The sequence below is a fragment of the Gymnoscopelus braueri genome (assembly GCF_963280865.1).
Source record: "Gymnoscopelus braueri genome assembly, chromosome: 17".
Taxonomy (NCBI): domain Eukaryota; kingdom Metazoa; phylum Chordata; class Actinopteri; order Myctophiformes; family Myctophidae; genus Gymnoscopelus; species Gymnoscopelus braueri.
Genome location: NC_137617.1, coordinates 2,203,743 through 2,223,640, shown reverse-complemented (window position 1 = coordinate 2,223,640; position 19,898 = coordinate 2,203,743). Strand labels below are relative to the sequence as shown.

General features: G+C 39.8%; 1 protein-coding gene across 1 annotated transcript in view; it reads right to left on the bottom strand.

Moving 5' to 3' along the window:
- dnmbp (dynamin binding protein) overlaps positions 1 to 18,338 on the bottom strand; it is a 116,159-nt gene extending 97,821 nt beyond the window's left edge. Inside the window, exon 1 of the mRNA XM_080454512.1 lies at positions 18,096 to 18,338. The gene's annotated coding sequence lies outside the window, so the exon portion shown is untranslated. The remainder of the gene's footprint in view (positions 1 to 18,095) is intronic.
- Positions 18,339 to 19,898: the final 1,560 nt, after the last annotated feature.

Genomic DNA, 19,898 nt, shown 5'->3' with positions numbered 1-19,898 from the left:
CCTACTTGAGGATCTTCTATTCGACAACATGTATTCCCTAACCACAACACTGTGAACCTTAACGCTTGACCTAGCTATAACCACATGAACCCTAGCGTCCCCTCGCCTTTGGACCACAAAGGTCATGGGTTCGATCCTGGGCACCGCCAACTCAGCGTATGATTAACACAGCTTGAGTGCGGCAAGTCGTGCGGTAGGTACCGGGAGCTGATGGTAGGTGTTGCGCTCCACCTCAGCATTCCATTTCCCAGGGGTCTTGCTGATACTGACAATAAGCCTCTCCAACCTACTTATTACCTTACTTAATTAATTGGGTTGGTACCAGAGCTGGAGCCCTGAATGGGCAACCCAGGCCCAAGGGCCTAAAAGGGTCAGGGGGGCACTCTGGAAAATTGGGCCAAATGTGACCCAGTCAGGGGTGGACTGATTCCAAAATCATCCTGGGAATTGAGGAATGATTGTTATTGTTATATATAAAGAATGATATAGTGAAAGCACACAATCAATCAAATTAATAGAAACTAAAAGGCTGCCAGCAGGTTGGTTTGTTTTGCCAACGACAGGCTTATGAAACTATCTCATGGTTAGTTTTCTTTTCACTCTATGGAAGGAAACTGATGACAAAAAGATATAAAGAGAAGGTATACAGTGCAGGTCTCAGAATCCGGCCCTGGGTGGCACGATGTCTCAGTGGTACTGTTGCCTGACAGCAAGGCAAAGCAATGACTTTGATTTACCCTTTCTGTCGTACTTCAAAACATACATTTTTCATGAAATATAGAAGCCCTCAGTTGTGGAACCCTCTAGACGCATCACTAAAGTCATCACTATCCTTGCCAATATTTTAGAAACTTAAAAAATATATATATATATAATTTCTTCCTCACTGTAGTCTACATGATTTAGTTCTGATGTGTAATTCTTACTCAATATGTCTTTTTCTTTTTCTGTGCAGTTCTTGTTGAACTTTTAAAGCAAGTTATTTAATGACCTCTTCCATTAAAGGACAACTTTAGTTTTTTACAACCAAGGTTTATGTTTTAGATTGTAATTAAAGTAAATAAAATATGAGTGTTACATTTTTTTAATTTACTGCTTTCTATAGTTTTAGCAATTTTCGCGATCTTTTTTACAGTGGGCGGGGGCATTCTGTCCGGTGGCTAAATATGTCTTTTTTTACACAACAACCCGGTGTTTTCTTTATTATTATTTACAGTAGCTCTTCTAGCCCCCAATAACTCACATCTGGCCATCAAAGACCACAGGACCTTTTTTATTGTGTAAAAAAGGTATATTTAGCCCACTGTAAAAAATATCGCGAAAATTGCTAAAACTATAGAAAGCAGTAAATGAAAAAAAAATAACACTCATCTTTTATTTACTTTAATTACAAGCTAAAATATAAACCTTGGTTGTAATAAACCAAAGTTGTCCTTTAAGGAAATGATTCCAAATAACCCTATCGGCATCTTCCTTTTCTTTTGATGTATTGTTTCTATTTTATATTACAATGTAACTAAACTAAACCAAGAATGTCCGGGGACTGCCCATAAGTCCGACATCCCATTACTCCGACTACGTGGCTTCCGCGTGCGGTTAGGGTTAGGTATAGGGTTAGTAACCGTCGGAACAATGCGCCGTCAGAACAATGACACGGCACCGAATGTCCTAGGTTTGAACCAGCATGGGGCCTTCCATGTGTTAGAGCATGTTAGCATGTTCTGCCCGTGTTCACCAACTTCACGTTGAGTGTCCTCACACACACACACACCACACCATAAACCTTTCAGTATTACCCCGTATTGCATCCAAGATTATCGGCCTCCCCAAAACCCACACTTTCTGATAAAGAACGATAAAGCCATCACACGTTTAGCCTCTCACAAATTACACTGATCGTTCCCCTCGATCGTCACTTGGGGGGGGGGGTGTCCCCAGCAAAATTAGTTCACATAGCGTCACAATCATTTTAGCCACTTCAACATATTTTGTATACTTGTGCTATTCAAAAATAGCAGATATACAAGCTCATAGCGCGTCACTTCGTGCCACGCTATGAGCTTGTAGATCTGCTATTTTGGAAAGATCGTGAAAATGTATCCTTGAATATACAGTATTTTAAAGCAAACAATTTAAACTAAAATCTTTGCTTCTGGAGGTGCCTGGCACAAACCACATTTTTATATTGGGGCTCCGCGGCCAAATACATATCAATTTGAGGGTCCTTGACAATAAAAACTTTGAGAACCACTGCCCTATGGGTCAATAAAGACTGATTATGATGATTATGTCATACATGTTAGAGACAAACATTGCTCCTAATGGTAGGGATGGGTTAAATGCAGAGGACCAGCCTCCCCACGGGGATGAATAAAGTACTTAACTTCACTTCATTGTAACCCTATAACCCTAAAAGCCGGCCCCAGGTGGCTCACGCGTGTTCAGAGTGCATACCACATAAATAATGCTCTAGTCTAGTCCTTTCCCACTGCTGGCCCGGGTGGGTTCAAGTCCTACCCGGAGCCCTTTGCAGCATGTCGTCCTCTCTCTGTCTCTGTGTGTGTGTCTGTCTCTCTCTCTCTCTGTGTCTCTCTCTCTCGCTCTCTCTCTGTCTCTCTGTCTCTCTGTCTCTCTCTCTCTCAAGAATAAAGCTGAAATGCTGAAAGAGGAAAAAAGAAAGGAAGAAAAAAACAGGCAACTAACGATCCTCAGACAAACAAATTGTCCTAGATTTGTTGGATTTTCCTCACTTTTCAATACTTGTGACATGTGGTCATGCTCAAAGTCGAGGAAATGTGCTCCAAATGTGAGCGCACAAGAGCCAACACACACACACACAGGTTTTTATTACTATACTTTTAACTATACTACATTTTAGGACGGTGATTTTACCATGTTGAACCCCAACCCCCAAAAATAGCCGATCTACAAGCTCACAACATGTCGCGCTGCAACACGTTGTGAGCTTGCAGATCGGTTCTTTTTGGGTGCAAGAGACCAACGTGCAACTGGCCCTCAACAGCGACACACACACACACACACACACACACACACACACACACACACACACACACACACACACACACACACACACACACACACACACACACACACACACACACACACACACACACACACACACACACACACACACACACACACACACACACACGTTTTCTCATTCCTCTCTCTCCCTGACGTGCATGTATTGAATATTAATGCCGTTGGTTCACACGTCGTTCACAAAGGGTGGAGCTGCTCTTTTGTAGAGGTGGGAAGTAACTGAATACATTTACTCAAGTAAATGAAAACAAAACTCAAAAACTCACTGTACTTAAGTACAATTTTGAGGTATTATTTTTTTACTCAACTGCAGTATTTCCAATTTTATATACCGTACTTGTACTTCTACTCCACTACATCTCTGTGGAAAATATTATACTTTTCACTCTCCTAGAATTATTTGAAAGCTTTACTAGTTACTTTGTAGATTTAGATTATTATTATAAAACATGCAGTAACCCTATGTACTCCGGTTATTTGAAAATAGCCAACCTAAAAGCGTTGTGAGCTTATAGTTCTGCCATTTTCAAAAGATTCTTATACGTTTCAAAAACTTGTGAAATGGGACATTCTGCGTAATGAGTACTTTTGCTTTTGGTAATTTAAGTATAGTTTGAAGCCAATACTTGTATACTTTTAGTCAAGTACATTTTGGAACACCAAACTTTTCCCAGTAACAAAGTATTTCTTTTTTTTTACATTGTGGTGTGGATACTTTTACTTAAAGTAAAAAAACATGTGAGTACTTCTTCCATCATCAGTGCTCTTTTGTATAAACATTCCCACAGAGAGGACGACCAATCCCATGCAGCTGGCCGAGGCCGCGCTCAGAGCCGGGCCCCGCCTCCGGTCGTCAAGGAGACGGGGAAGTGTTTGACGAGGCGGAGGGGAGGGGAAGGGAGGGGAGGGGGGGGTTTCCCTGAGACGGACCCCAGAGAGGTGCCTGGTGATGATGACAGTGGTGGAAAGTAACTAAGCACATTTACTTAAGTACTGTACTTAAGTAAAATGTTGAGGTATTTGTACTTTACTTGAGTATTGCCAATTTCCAATACTTTTACTTCTACTCCACTACATCTCAGAGGCAAATATTGTACTTTTACTCCACTACAATTATTTTAAAACTTTAGTTACTAGTTACTTTTCAGATAAATTATGATATTATGAAACACACATTAACCACTTCAGCCCTATTTTATACCTAGGCTATTTGAAAATAGCAGATCTACAAGCTCACAACTCGTTGCAAAGCGACGCGTATTGAGCTTGTAGATCTGCAATTTCCAAAATGTTTGTACTTTTACTTTTGGTATTTAAGTATATTTTGATGCCAAGTATTTTGTACTTTTACAACGTGATGCGATGCGTTGTGAGCTTGTACAGTAGATCTGCTATTTTCAAACATTTTAGTACTTTTACTTTTGTACATTAAGTACATTTTGATGCCAATACTTTTGTACTTTTACTCAAGTACATTTTGAATTCCAGACTATTACTTGTAACGGAGTACTTCTATATTGCAGTATTGATACTTTTCCTTAAAGGGATACTTCACTTTCACATAAAATAAACATTTAAAAAATATATTAAAAATAAATGAAAAAAGTAATGGAAAAATCACGGCCCCCTCACGCATTAGAGTGTCCTACTAATGTGTGAGGGGGCCTTTATTTTGCCATAACTTCTTTAATTTTCTTTTTATATTTATTTTTAATGTTTATTTTATGTGAAAGTGAAGTATCCCTTTAAGTAAAAAAAAGAGTACTTTTTCCACCACTGCCCAGAGGTGCCTGGTGATGATGAGGATGACGAGGATGATGGTGATGAAGATCCACCGCCACACCCACACAACGTGCGGGGCGAGGAGGACGACTAATAGTTCTCATATGAGCCGTTAGGTTACGCAACCACATCATGTCTCCTCCTGTGAGACTTCACCAAAACACATGAACTCACAGAAAAACATCAATGTGAGAATCTATCCTCCGCCCTGACTCACGACCCACTGCACCACTCTCGTTCTTAACACTGTTCAGTGTCTACTCTAGAGCTGTGGTTCTCAAACGTTTACATTTCAAGGACCCCCCCTTAACACTGACAGTATACAAATGGAACCAAATGGACCCTTCCATTTGGTTTTGTAACGTGTGCATTTTGGTTTTGTAACCTGTGCATTTTGGTTTTGTAACATGTGCATTTTGGTTTTGTAACATGTGCATTTTGGTTTTGTAACGTGTGCATTTGTATACTGTCAGAGTAACTTTAGGACCCCTTAAAGCAGGGGAGGGGCAACTTTGATGATGGAGAGGGCCACTATATTTCCACACTCACTCCAGAGGGCCACATTGCATATACTGCCGGGCAGACACCTCTTATCTCCGTATTGTAACTTTTTCCGTAAATCAATAAATTCGCCATTCTATGTCACACAAAAGTAGCAAAAACAGCCGATCTGCGACGCGTTTTGAGCTTGTAGATCTGCCATTTTTACTATTTTTGAATTGGAATCCTGAAAAGTAAAACAATTATTTAATGTCAAATGCATTTAGTTATACGTATATTTTAACTTTATGAACTTAAATACAAATACATTGGACATAAAAAAGACAATAGAATTTTAATAGTCATTAAGCTACTAATATAGACTGAAGTAATTAAATCGGTTTGTTTGGAATTGGAACAGCTGAAATCAATAATATATTGTATCAGTATTTCCATATTAACCTGTGGGCCGCATTAACTGAAGGTGGGGCTGCCAGTTGGCCAGTTACTACAGTACAGAGGGGGCTGCCAAATCTTTGAGTGATAGGAACTTTTTATGTGTATTTATAAGAACCAGCATGTAGCTGATCTACAAGCTTGCGTCGCATTGAGAGCTTGTAGAGCTTTTTTCGGTAAAGAGGTTTGGTGTAGTATGAAGCATTGGTGTAGTATGAAGCACCCCATGAAGCATTGAATTCAAGGCATTTTTTTGTTTTTGACACATTCCTGACCAATTATTTGACGACCGGGTCTATTTCCGGTAGGAGACTCAGAGAGTCTCCTTTGTGTGTCCTACCGGAGACATTACCATCTTACCACCGGTCATCAAATTATTGGCTCAGGAATGTGACAAAAACTAAAAAACAACTTGAATTCAATGCTTCATGGGGTGTGTAATTTATAGAAAATAAGTAATTTTTTGGGTCAAGTACTCCTTTAAGTGGTTAAATGTCTGAAAATAGTATATACACTACACATTAACATGAATCCAACATACTGACAGAAAATATCATATATGTAAACCAAATGAACATGCAAGCTGTCTAACAAATCTATGAAATCTATGAAAATGTTTAATCTGCAACACAATTTTATATAGTATGTAGTGGGGGGTCCCTGCTTCATCTCTGTCTCAGATAAATGGTCTAGAGCATTATATGGGCTGGGCTCACTGGTGTGTTCACTAGTTCTGAACTAACTACTAAGTGAACTAAGTTCTGAAACGCCGTGACACAAGTCCAGATGTGACTACCACACATTATTATTGCAATTTACTAGATCACTACTTCTAAAACTAATCTTAAAATTCTATACACAAAAACAATATGTTTTTAATCCCTTAACCTGGCATCCCTGTTTATAATTCTTTTCACAAATGTTGAGAAATATCAAAAAGAGACGAACTAATCGTCTATTGTCGCTGTGAAGACAGGTGTGTGCCTTTGAATTTTGACGTGCCTGGTCTGGGCACTGGTCTAAAGCATCTCTGTCTCCACACACACACACACACACACACACACACACACACACACACACACACACACACACACACACACACACACACACACACACACACACACACACACACACACACACACACACACACACACACACACACACACACACACACACACACACACACACACACACACACACACACACACACACACACACACGATCGTTAAGTTCATAACAACTGAGTGATCACACCTCGCATTAGACACGCAACAGGCTTTCTCTGCCTCGGGATGTTAAAGTCACAGTCACCCACACACTCACATCACTGCGAGGCTACACTACGACGGCAACCGACAGACACTTTTATTGAGGATGTGTGTTTGACCGAGACAGTACGGCCTATGATATCGCAGCAGCATCCAAGGGTACCACACACATGCGACTGGGTGCATCAAGCAGTCACCAGGGACATGGGACAGACATCTACACTCAATCTGTAAGATTTCACAGTCACCTGGCCATATATTGGGCTGACTCACCTCAGGGGTACAGGTTTACATGAATGACCCCCCCCCCCAGTGGTTCAAAGTGGGGGACCCCAGGGGTCCTTGAGGGAGTTCCAGGGGGTCCCCAGCTAACTCATTGATAGTTAGGAACCAAATGGATCCTTACAAAGCCATGACTCTGAGAGTGCACACTCTCAGAGTCATGGCTCCAATGCATTCCTAACCGGGGGGTCTCGAAATGAAAAGGATTGAGAACAACTGCTTTAATTTGACCGGGACATCCTGTTGGTTATTAAATCCTACCTGTGACCTGTGTTACACAGCTTGCCATCTATCTCTATACTAACATTCTTAAATTCACTATTGAGTCATGACAAGTGTCAAGGTGCAGAGCACTAAGAGCTTGTAGATCTGCTATTTTCATTGAATGTTGACCTACTACTACGACATGCCCAGAATAGGGACACTAGTGTTTATGTTGTTATTGAGTATATCTACGGAGCAGATTTCTCAGAGCGTGTTATTATTCACCAAGTCTCATCCTCATTCTTATCATTTCATGTGCTCACAGTCAGTTCACAGTCAGTCTGCCTGTGGCTGGATCCAGTTTGAACGTAAGCTCCGCTCGCAGCAGAATGTGAGGAATGCTGCCGTTGTTCTTTCTCTGCTTATGACCTGCCAAGAACTCTGTGGAAGATTACATAACGCCATAAAGGAGGAGAAAGATTGATACTTTCCGTAGCTGGAATTAAACTTTAGTCATGATGCAACACTGCACTAAAATATGTAATTATCCATAACATGGCTTGTTAGTGGATTTATGTATTTATTTGTTATCTTTTTTTTTGCTATATTATACGCTGATCCATCTTCTGCTATATACACGTAGGGATGGGGCAGTGAAATGGTTAACCGTTTAACCGAAATGTGTGTCACTAACCGTTACTAACATATTTTTTATGGAATAAATAAGGTAAATATAATGATACAATACCTAATAAATAAAATAAAATAAAAAACATTTGAGGAGAAGAACTCCACTACATCTCAGAGGCAAATATTGTTCTTTTACTCCGCTACAATTATTTGAAAACTTTAGTTGCTAGTTACTTTGCAATTATCAATTATTATATTATAAAACATACATTAACCACTTTAGCCCTATTGTATGCATAGGCTATTTGAAAATAGCCGATCAACGCGTCGTCATTTAAGTACTTTTACTTTTGGTACTTTAAGTACATTTTGATATCAATCCTTTTGTACTTTTACTGAAGTCATTTTTTTATTCCGTACATTTACTCCGGACATTCCGGAAAATTTCTAAATTGCAGTATTGATACTTTTACTTAAGTAAAATATCTGAGTAATTTTTCCACCACTGGTTACAATACATGTTTTAGGCCCTATTTGAACTGCCCACACATATGGACTGCAACTTTATTTATTGATATGACATCATAGACTGTTCACCGCGGTTAGCCGCCCACATTCCAAAGGTTACACGTTTACAAAGAAATGTCCAAATGCCCATCCCTATATGTGATTCATCACTGCTGTGATGAAGCAATTTAACAATAACAATAGTTTGATTAATAATGAATTGCATTTTTTTTTTTAATAAAATCTCATCTTACCCTATATCTCCTCTGGTCTTAATAGTGAGTGCAATAGATGATGCCTAATCAATGGATATAACAGTCCTGATGAGTCTAGTTGTTTAGACATGAATGTGTGTGTTCGGACCTGGTGTCGAAGTGTTGTGTGTCGTGTAACGTGTGCAAACTGACACACAAACGGGGTCAAATATCACCATGAGCTCTGATACGAGATACTGGCTCTCAATAATTCAACAGGTGTACATGGACAGACAGTGAACTAGGGTCTCTCTGGCAGGCATTTCATATCCAACGCCCTCCACTGAACAGCCCCTGGATGAAACTTAATTAACTTGAGAGTTCGGGGCCCGTGTCTAGTGTCCACAGAAAGCATTTTATGAGCAGAGGAGCACTTTGGATATCACGTTCAGAGCGCTCACATGCAGTGTTTACTGATGTCCGCACCGTTTGAACTAGGGATGCACCCATATATATATATATATATATATATATATATATATATATATATATATATATATATATCGGCAATATCGGCCTTAAAAATGCGATATCAGTATCGTACCGTTTTCTGGAGAAGCTTTCAAAAGGATCAAACTAAGTTGGAAAAATGTTAAATAAAAGTACTACATTTACATTGTTTGAACTACTTTGTGCATCAGTAGGCAAATACATCAGGTAATACGAATGCACTGTTTGTTAGAAGTCTGCATCTGCACCCAGAATCACAGTCAGTTACTGTATAAAAAGTGTATGGTAATCCCCACTGAAAACTTCAGAAAATATCCATGTGACCATGCAAATAGTCGAATATCGGATATTGGCCAAAATGTCTAAATCATGCATCCCTTAGTTTGAACCTATCAGAGGTTGCTGTGCTCAAACGTTGTGTCACCTGTGTCATTAGCATAAATAGATAGCCACGCTGCAACTACGATTAGCAGGGTTGTCAGACACAGCCAGGAAGATCAAACGTGACATTAATGAGCAGCGCTCCTCTCCAATTTTCCCCTCGCTCGGACGGAAAATGATGGGATGCCAGAAAGGCGCTGGCAGCTCAAAAAAACGCTTTCTGTGCACAGAGCCCCTAAGTGAATATGCCCATCCTGACCTCAGGACATGATATTCATTGAATAGTGGTTCTCAAACGTTTTAATTTCAATCACGCCCCCCATAACTCTGAGAGTGTACAAATGTGGAACCAAATGGACCCGTAAGGGTCAAACCTGTAAGGGTCCATTTAGAACCCCTTCAACAAGGAACCCTGAGGGTCCCTGTACCCGACTTCATGACAACCGGAAACAGGAATAGTGAATGAGGTTGAATCGGGCGAAAACCTGGCTCAAATATTGATTCATATGTCATAGATATGTCATAGATAACTGACATCACAGACTGCTGACTGACATCACAGACTGCTGACTGACATCACAGACTGGCCACATGAAGTTCAAGATCCATTCCAGTCCATTATTAGGCCCTGTTTTTTTTCCATCTCTGAATTGATTATTTCATGGAAAAATCATCAGCACCTCTCTGGTAAGTGTGAGATTTAAAGAGGTATGTTTGCATAAAAGTATGCAAACATACCTCTTTAAATCATTGCATTTGGGGAAACTCACAGATTTGTCAATTAAACCAATTAACCACTTCATCCCAATGGCATCCCATTTTTTTGTAAATCTTTACAAAATTGTTGCCAAAATATCTACAAGCTTGTAGATCAGCAATTTTTTAAATAATGTACTTTTTTTGTGCTTAAGCGGTAGTTAAAGGTAGGGTAAGTGATAAGTTTTGGTTTAAACAAAAAGTATTTTGTTAAGAGGTTAAAGCACTATATTCTGATAGTAATCATTGCTATAGAGTGTTTGTTCAGTAACAGGAGTCTCCCCGTCTCTCCAGCTCTTTAATAAACAGAAAACACATTTTCCGGTAGGTGTCAAAATCTCAGCCAATCAGGAGAAAGTACCCATTTTTAAGCTTCATTTTTATAGTGTTCCAGTTCCATCTGCTCATCAGCTCATTTCTTAGTGTCATCACTTCCAATTTCACTTGTTTAATCTATATCCTGATTGAGTTCTCTATCCTGATTGGATAAAATTGGAAATGAAACTGAAACTGAAACAAAAATGCATTTTCTGTTTTATAAAGAGCTGGAGAGACAAGGAGACTCCTTTTACTGAACAAACACTCTATAGCAATGAGTACTATCAGAATATAGAGCTATTTAACACTTATTTTAACCAAAGAAAATCACTTACCCTACCTTTAAGTGGCTCAGTTGGCAAAGTCCTTGACTTTGTTATCTTTAGCTGAGGAAGACAGCTCTACTGTCAGCCTCTGTTTTTTTACTGTCACTCCTCAACTGAGACAGACGAGCTCCTGTTGTGTCTAAATCACAGTGAGCAGTTCATCAGTCATCACTAGCAGTGTTGCCATTTTGTGAGAGAAACAAGCAGACAGGTATACGAAAACAAGCCCAAAAAAAGCGACTACTAGGCCACACGATCACTCACACAGGGGGTCCCCAGCAAACCACTTTATCCCGATATACAATGGCTATTTGAAAATAGCAGATTACAAGCTGCTAAAATTCTTTAAAACATATTTTTAATATTTTAGAAACATTTTAACACCACAAATCTTGTGTGGGGGTCCCTGGCACAAAATACTTTCAGATGGCGGTCCACGGCTAAATACATATTATTCATTTGGAGGGTCCTTGACATGAAATTGTTTGAGAACCACTAGTTTAAACTACATTAGGAAACAAGCCCAAATAAGCAAACTACACTTTAGAAACAAGCCCAAAAAGAAACGCAACCTGCAACTACCAATGTTTTACAAGCAACTGTACAAATAAAAACAAGCCCAAAGTTCCTTATAATAAGCGGACATGGCAACACTGGTCAACACTAACAAGTTGTGTCAGGGAGATACTAGCAAATGTGCAACAGCTAATTTCAACAAAAGATCGCATCAAAACAAATGGCCAAGCAAAGTAATGTTGATGATGTCCTTAAAGATGGAAACATTCGCATTCATTCTCCCTCACGGAGCGGTCATACCACAAATGGACCAATGTGTCTCATTTGCAGTCAGACAGTAGCTATTGTAAGGTGTGACAATGTGATGAAACGCCATTATGAAACCAAAATGTGTCTATTTTGAGCAGCATTGTGTCCCAAGCCGTCTAGTCAGCTGGCAACATCCAGCACAACATCCAAGCAGAATATCTGTCAAATCCAACAACACGCACTGTGTCACTTGCTGAAAAGAGTAGTGATGATCTTCAAGCTGACAACATCATTCACATGGTACGCTACGGTAAGTAAGCCTTGCCGAGCCCTGTGGCCCATGGGGCAGGAGCCTATCTCCTGTTTCTGTAGCATCAGCCAACTTGATGTACAAGTACTCTAGCCTTGCGTGGCCAGACTATCACTGCGTGGTACAACCAACTACCAATTATAGTCTCCCTGACTCTCCCATATTTGAATACTGGGCCCTGATTGGTCACCCCAGACTTCGGGAGCAGGACATGGATTCACAGCGAAGAGGGGCCAGACCCAAATCGCAGAGGGCAATTTTGTTTTTGTTGCACTGGCTGATTCGTCTGGTCCCAGGCAACAAATACTCCCCCTGGACATGACGCTAGTATGTTGCAGGGACATACTATCAATCCAACCCTTAATACTGAGTGCCAAGCGGGGTGCCAAGCATTGGAACCCATTTTTATGGTCTTTGGTATGACCCGGCCGGGGATCAAACCCTGACCTCCCAATCTCAGGGCGGACACTCTGACCTCAAGGCCACTGAGCTGGTCACACTGAATCACAGTGCAGCAATGTACTGACTATACTGTACTAGCCTAGGCCCCCCAATGTTCTCACTCTACACCAAATACTTAGCCGATCTACAAGCTTGACCAAGAGCTTGTAGACGCCCAATGTTCGCCCCAGAATAGGGACGCTAGGGTTCATGTGGTTAAACAATAGACGTTTTAATCGAGTCACAAAGAGAGTGTTAGAGAGCGAGAGTGACTGGATATTTTTTTGCATCCTTTGTAATATGGATATGAACAATGGCTGACTTGATTTGACCCTGAAAGCCCTTGTCTTTAGACCAGTGGTCCTCAAAGTGGGGTCCGGGGACCCCCAGGGGTTGTTCCAGGGGGTCCCCAGTAAAAGTAGTTATTGTAGCATCACAATCATTTTAACCACTTTATCCATTTATATGTTGGCTATTCAAAAATAGCAGATCTACAAGCTCACAAAATTTAAAAATATCGAAAATGTTTGGAAACGTTTGAATACATAAATCTTCTCTTCTGGGGGTCCCTGGCACAAAACATTTTCAGATGGGGGTCCGCGACCAAATACATATCAATTTGGGGGTCCTTGGCATGAAAAAGTTTGAGAACGACTGCTTTAGAGGACTGTAAAATGGAGTATTCAGCTTCCTGACATGACAGGTGCAATCGACAGCAGCACTTATGAATGCTTTATTCTTTGTCAGTGGAAAACAGCCATTAACTAACAGCAATGGCTGTTTAATTATTACGGCCATGCGAAATGTTCAACAAGGGATATTTTAATGGCATGTCATGACCAGCAGGGGTTCAACTATAGGGTCTTTACAGACACTGGCTCCAACACAAGGCGAGTCACAGTTCTTCTAGTACCTCAAAAGAGAATGGAAAGAGGCCTGCAGTGCTGAACAGAGAAAGAAATGTATGTAGGCAATGCTTAAAATGCCACAATGTTGGCTTTGTTCGTCTATTACAGATTTTGAATTTGCCGTCCTGTACCGTACCGTGTGGGTGATCAGAGAAACGCTGTAAGAAAGAGCAACGTATGCTTCTTTAACCACTTGCTCAAATAAAAACAGAGCATACTCTAAAGAACTGGTAGGAAAAAGAAAGACTATCGTGTCAAGAAAGAAGAACTGAAATGCTTGCTAAAGGTTTGTTTAACCAGCCAAATGATTGCACCAAAACCACGTGAAGCATTTCAATCACAGTTGAAATGACAAGACTGGCCCGGACCGCTGACCTAGTGGTCCGGGCACCTTGGCTCTAATGTAGCCTGACAGTGCATCGCGGGTTCGAGACCCGTTCCTGTCCATCTCCACTTTCCACTATAAATAAATAAAGGCAGAAAAGCCCCAAAAATATAAAAAAAAAAGACATGACAAGACTGACAAACCTCAGCTGTTTGTCTTTGTTGAGGCTTGGCCTTTACAAACCACTTCTGCCATAGAGGGACGTGAAGCTATCGTGCAGGTGCTGAATGAGGAACAGATTTTAAGTGTCTTCTCTATTACCGCTGATACCACTTGTTTGATGCTTAAAGACCCAATCTGTAATTTGTTTCACATTATACATTTGAGGTTTATTGATTCACATGGATAATTTGAGGAAAATAATCATTCTGGTGCTACTAAAACGATGAAAATATTGGAAATATAGGCCTGTTAACTTTACCAATGTGATGTAAACAAAGCATTTACAGCATCAGCAACACTGGGCTGCCCTTTGTTTACATTATGATTACAGACTCTGCCTTTAAATGAGAGAACCATCCTGACCTGAGGACATGCTCTGTCCAGCAGCTTGCAATACACGTTCATGACAGAGCACAAAATTCTATTAATACACGTGTTATATTCTGTGTTACACAATAGTTAGCCTAAGAAGATTCTTTTTATAGCACAGAAGTCTAGCCATCTATAAAGGCCTTTGCAGACAGGGTGCGATTTTTCGCACGGAAAAAACGGACAATATATTATTTTTAATGAACACATGGTTCTCAATGACCTCATGCACACCGGCACCGAATTTACCATGCAGCGATGCGATGCGGCGATGCGTTTTTTTTTTTAAATCGAACCCAGTTCGATTTGTGCGTCTTTTCGCATGCGGTAAAAACTGATTGACTAATCGCACCCTGTCTGCAAAGGCCTTTAGTGTCTGTCTGTCTGTCTGTCTGCAGACCGCTGAACCTATCACTCCCAAATCCCCTGTGCACAATGCCAGCAGCCGGTCACAGATATACCTCCACTAACTAAAAAACGTCAACATGGATGTACGCAAAAAAAAGCCAACGCGCGTTTCCGTTGTGGTCCATAAATAAGTGAAAAGATGGAGTTACAGCACGTCGCAGGGCGATGCGTTATGATGACTCTATTTTCAGTTGTGACTGACAGCGGAAAACAACTAAGTATAAATCCCCCTTGACGCTACAACAAATTACCCCGAAGGTCATGTAAGCGTTACCTAGCCATCAATGGAGAGACGTGCACTGTTGAGTCATTGCACACACTGTTTGAGTACACTTGAATGCAACCCCATTTGTAGGGCTGTCACGATTATGAAATTTTGCTTGACGATTAATTGTCAAAGGCTTTTAGGCCTTGTAAACAAAGTTGCACGGGGGCAGATATGTCAAAAAACTTAAATACAGAAAGAAATTACCAATAACCAACAATCAAAAATCGAAAAATGTATAATGCCTCATATTATGGCCAAAATACACCATATTTAATATTTCATACTCAAAATGTGTTACAAAATAGTGGAACTAGCCGATCTACAAGCTCACTACGTGTCGCATCGCGGCGTATTGCGAGCTTGCAGATCTGCTATTTACACTATTTCTGAAACGTTTTCAAAATGTACTTCAAAAAGAACTTCTAGGGGTGCTGCACTGTGCCTGAACCTGAGCTCTGATGCAGTGGTTCTCAATGTGGCGTTCAGGGACCCCCCAGGACTCCTTGAGGGGGTTCCAGGTGGTCCCCTGGCAGCTAAATGACCGATACTGGACCCGAGGTGTCTCTGATACTTGGACCGATTTGTTTCTGTCTACACCAATTCTCTGCGTCAAAAAATAGCAGATCTACAAGCTCACAACGTGTCGCGCTGCAGAATGCTCCCTCCAGAATATTGATGACAGACAGACAGACAGACAGACAGACAGATAGATAGACAGACAGAGAGACAGACAGACAGACAGACAGACAGACAGACAGACGTTACATCTACAGTATGTAAAGGAATTCTGGACCAAATGACATAATCAGGGATGAAACCATGTCTAACAATTAGGTTGTGGTCCCAGACAGAGATTAAAAAGTCTTATCAAATGTAAAGGGTCCTTGGAAAAATAAACAGTGCCTGAGAATCACTGCTCACAGCATGGCTGTGATAACATTACATACATTTCATAGAATACATGAAATGTTAGCCTTGGATCAAGATTATCATATTTACGTATTTTATATTGAGTCTGACTTTTGAGTCTTGTCATCAAGTTTGATAAAGGTCAGACTCGATAAAATACATCTATGATAGTCTACTTGATCCAAGGCTAATGAAATGTATGTAATATCACAGCCATTCTAGGGCTAAGGGAATTATGTGTAGCAAAGTTGTGTGTATTTATAAGTGTATCATGTGTAGCCTATAGGACAGACAGAAAGACACATTTAAACAGTGGTGGAAAGTAAGTACATTTACTCAAGTACTGTACTTCAGTACAATTTTGAGGTAATTTTACTTTACTGGAGTATTTCCAATTGTCTATACTTTTACTTCTACTCCACTACATCTCAAAGGCACATATTGTACTTTTACTCCACTGCAATTATTTGAACTTTGGTTACTAGTTGCTAGTTACTTTTGAGTATTATTACAAAACATACATTAACCACTTCAGCCCTATTTGAACTTTGTCTTTTTGAAAATAGCTGATCTACAAGCTCACCACACGTTGTGTTGTGACTTGTGAGCTTGTAGATCGGCTATTTTCAAAAGATCTTTTACACATTTTAGACATGATGACATTCGGCATGATGACTTTTGGTACTTTAATATTTTGATGCTAATACTTTTCCTCAAGTACATTTTGATTGCATTACATTTACATTTTTTATTGACTTTTTGCTTGTAACAGAGTGTTTCTACATTGCAGTATTGATACTTTTACTTAAGACAAAATGTAAGTACTTTTTCCAACACTGCATTTCAATGATCGTGTGAACGTACAATAGAAAGTGACATTGCATCTTCTTTTCCCATCACTATGTGTGGAGTGGAGTTCCATTCATAAACCTTAACAGTTCTGATGTCCACCTCACTAAGCTCTGACTGGAGCTGTTAGTAAACTCTGGAAAATATACGTACGCCCTAGCCCTGATACATAACTCTCAGTCATGGATGAACTTCAACATAGTGTTTGCACTTTCTCCCTTTTTAGTCCGCACATCTACATAAACGTTCAGATTTAAAATATAAAGTACTTAGCCAATGGCCACGGATGTTACAATACTGTACGGGCCCTCTAAAGTACCCGTATGTTCCGTATTGATCAATAAAAAGCATTTTAATCCGATCAGTGGTTATTTTTTCCCTATGCTTTCAACTACGCGACCCTATCGGTTGGGGAGTGTATTGCACTTTGATACATTATAACTCTATGAGAAAATGGACCAATTGGATAAAATATGCTTTTTATTGAACAATACGGAATATACGGGTATACTTCTGAGGGCCCGAACATAGTCGTAACATCCGTGGCCATTGGTTAAGCTTTTTATATATATAATCTGAACGTTAATGTAGATGTACGGACCAAAAAGGGAGAAACTGCAGACACTATTTTGAAGTTCAGCCATGACGGTCATGACAGATGACCGTCTTGGATCCATGGCTAGGTACGCCCCAAAAAAACACTGGTCAGCAGTATATAATATACTGGATACTGGAAATGGAATACTGGATATAATATTCAGTCCTTCAACATTTGGCTTTCAAAAAGACAAATAATCATACATATTTAATGTGTAAACAGGTGGGAGAGGAAACTATTGTTGTGTCTTGTTTAACAGTCTATAGGTAGCCTGGGATCAAGACTATCATGGAGTCCTCTATGAATCCTCAGAGTCTGACGTTTACTTTCATATAGATATGCAAATGTTAAAATCGATCAAATACATCTATGATAGTCTTGATCCCAGGCTAGTACAGTTATTAGTTCAAAGTAAAACCTGTAAAAAAAAGTTTCCAATGTGTCTCTATCCAGATCGGGATGGAAGTCCAGTCATGGGAATGTGCTTTTTTTTTTAACGCATTTCCTTTGCAAATAAACATCAAAACTCCAAAAGAAGGCTTATATTATTAGTATGCGTTTCTTACCTGTTTAGAGACGTTCAATCTGAAGATCCGTTACATTCACCCATGAATCATGATCCAACAGTTTTTTACATGATGTGGGCTTGTTTTCTTTCCTTTTTGCAGTCAGGTCATCAGGATCAGACTCATCCCAGTCCATAAAGATGTAAATACATTCATTTTCCCCGCCAGGATCTCATTGTTAAAGTTGTTTTATTGAGCTGTTATGAAGTAAACGTGTTGTTTTAGTGTCCAGATCAGTGTCAATGTGGAGCTTCCACTACAGTGACACTGCCCCTGAGAATCAGCTGTCATCTCAGTACAGCACCTCAGCTCCCATAGCTTGGAGGGACGCTCTGCGCTCTGATTGGTTCTTTCTGGTTTGTAGTCGATCGATTTCATTGGGCGGCAAAATGCAATGTATCACATGCAGTGGTGGGAAAAGTACTCAAATTGTTTTAATTAAGTAAAAGTATCAGTACCCAATGTAGAAATACAAATAAAAGTCCGGAATATAAAATGATACTTGTGTAAAAGTACAAAAGTATTGGTATCAGAATGTACCAAAAGTAGAAGAAAAAAAATGCAGAATGTCCCATTTCAAGTTTTACATTTTATAAAATGTATAACAATATTTTGTGAGCTTGTAGATCTGCTATTTTTAAATGGCCGAAATGTATAGGGTTGAAGAGGTTAATGCATGTTTTGTAATAATAATCAAAATCTACAAAGTAGTAACTAAGTTTTCAAATAATTGTAGTGGAGTAAAAAGTGCAATATTTGCCTCTGAGATGAGTAAAAGTACTTTAATTATTTGCTGCTGTCTTATATATAGACAGCAACTCTTATTATACTTACTATAATTAGAGTAGACTGGTTCTCAAATTGGGGTCCGGAGACCCCTCATGGGCCAGGGACTAAAGGAGGCCCCTGGCTGCATCTTTTAGGGCAGGGGTCTTCAACAGGGGTCCGTACGCGGAGTCCTCAGAGTTACTACAGGGGGGCCGCTAAATCTTTGTGTGATAGGAACCTTTTTTTTCCTTTTACATTAAACACCATATTCTGAGGGGAACTTTAGCCAAAAATAGCAGATCTACAAGCTCACAACGCCTGTAGAAATGTGATCGATACAGAAGTTAACCAACAGTATTTATATGATATGGTATGTCAAATAAATATGATAATTAAACATCTTTAGAAATAGTCTATAGTCAGTTCTGTTAGGCAGATATTTCGGAGGAGGGGACTTGTACTGTGTTGCCATGTCCGCTTATTGTAAGCGACTTTGGGCTAGTTTTTCTGTAAAAGTCGAAATATTGGTATAGTTGCAGGTTGCGTTTTTTTGGCCTTGTTTCTTAAGTGTTGTTTCTCATTTGGGCTTGTTTCTAAAGTGTAGTTGCTTATTTGGGCTTGTTTCTAAAGTGTAGTTGCTTATTTGGGCTTGTTTCTAAAGTGTAGTTGCTTATTTGGGTTTGTTTCTAAAGTGTAGTTGCTTATTTGGGCTTGTTTCTAAAGTGCAGTTGGTTATTTGGGCTTGTTTCTAAAGTGTAGTTGCTTATTTGGGCTTGTTTCTAAAGTGCAGTTGCTTATTTGGGCTTGTTTCTAAAGTGTAGTTGCTTATTTGGGCTTGTTTCTAAAGTGTAGCTTATTTGGGCTTGTTTCTAAAGTGTAGTTTATTTGGGCTTGTTTCTAAAGTGTAGCTTATTTGGGCTTGTTTCCTAATGTTGTTTAAACCAGTGCTTCTCAAATATTCTCATGTCAAGGACCCCCACACAACGAGCTTGTAGATGTGCTATTTTCAAATAGCTGCTATGTGTGTGTATGTGC